At 45.7% G+C, this 1,548-nt stretch overlaps 1 protein-coding gene across 2 annotated transcripts in view; it reads right to left on the reverse strand.

Moving 5' to 3' along the window:
- Positions 1 to 1,170, reverse strand: part of il16 (interleukin 16) — a 49,526-nt gene extending 48,356 nt beyond the window's left edge. For both annotated transcript variants that reach the window (XM_019874041.1, XM_019874040.1), the window contains exon 1: positions 1,166 to 1,170. The gene's annotated coding sequence lies outside the window, so the exon portion shown is untranslated. The remainder of the gene's footprint in view (positions 1 to 1,165) is intronic.
- Positions 1,171 to 1,548: the final 378 nt, after the last annotated feature.

Genomic DNA, 1,548 nt, shown 5'->3' on the forward strand with positions numbered 1-1,548 from the left:
AACCCTACGAAGTAACTGTACATCGCCTCCAGCCTTTATTTGGATTACCAACATTCTCCTCGTCCGAAATTCAACGAACACGCGGGAAAGAGGAGGCCGCTCTTCCCCCAACAATACACACACACACACACACACACACACACACACACACACACACACACACACACGCGGGCGCCCAACCACGTACACGGGCGCATACGCAAGCAGCACGCACGCACGCCAAGATGAGCGACAGCCGGAACATCATCGAACATGAACGGAATCGAAACACACAGACACACAGTTTTTTTTCGCCCCTATTTTCTCCTCCCAACGTTCGCGCTCGACTTGGGACCAGTCCGCTTGCTCCGGGTCGATCGCGATTGACGTATTGGACACCACTGCCTTAAAATCGGAGGTAATTCGCTGACTAGCTTAGCGTTTAGCGCTGAGCACCGTTGTTTGCGCACAAGCGGTGATTGAGTTGTCATCTGATTGGTTGCCCTGTATGTCAATCAAGTAACGGGATTGATGATAGGCTGATGTAGTAAGTTCTATGTATTTGGCGTCTTTGTTTGAATGACAGCGCCACTGCCAAGGCGTTTTCAACGCTTGTCGTTTTAAAGCCCGGGAGCCGCATTGAGCCGGCCAAAGAGCCGCATGCGGCTCGCGAGCCGCGGGTTGGCCACCGCTGGTCTAGGGATGCATAGCGCAACCGCAGCCTTCATTGTAGCTTCTATTCTATGTGCCTCATAATGCAGTGCGCCCTACATATAAAAACTGTTTTAAAATAGGCCATTCATTGAAGGTGCACCTGATAATCGGAAGGGCCTTATGGTGCAGAAAATACGGTAATTACTTCCTGGGAGTGCCAGAACAACTCTGGAAGCTGGAGTGTATTGTCAAGGTTTATTTGCGACTGGCAAATTAGTTCACAGTCAGACTTAAAATGGTCGTACACAACTATTTGTCTCAACCATTATTGTCTCAATCAGGGGACAAGGTAATTTATGAAACATCTGAGACCATCTACTTCACTGCTTAGACTGTATGGTTTGGCTGGTGCTGTCAAACTTCAGTTATGTAGGTTGATTATGTATGTCAGCTGCCAGTGGAAGTGGAATGCGAATAAATTTAATTAATTCATTTAAAACATAATTGAGGACAATTACATTTTGGATAATACAATCGATCATTGTGCTATTGATCGGGAGCTTGTAAGTACTCATTCACTCTTTCCTTGGTTTTATTGTTCATAAGTTGTTTCTTGTCACTTTATCATAATTTGTCATTCTATATTCCACCTTCCGTGATGCAAATGCCATTTTTGATGATGTGAATAATTTTCGAAACATAAACATATATATATATGGGCAGCTGGATAGCTCAGTTGGTAAGGCACAGGTTTGGTATGTGGGAGACGGGGGTTCGAATCCCGTTTGGGGCAAAAAAATGAGCACAAAACACCATCCAGTGTGGGTCCTTGGGCAAGACCCTTCATGCTAATGCCCACCTCATACAATGATGAGAGACAAGACAATAAAACAAATGACATGCCGGCTCAGACGT

Source organism: Hippocampus comes, unplaced genomic scaffold (genome assembly GCF_001891065.2).
Source record: "Hippocampus comes isolate QL1 unplaced genomic scaffold, H_comes_QL1_v1.1 scaffold499, whole genome shotgun sequence".
Lineage (NCBI taxonomy): Eukaryota > Metazoa > Chordata > Actinopteri > Syngnathiformes > Syngnathidae > Hippocampus > Hippocampus comes.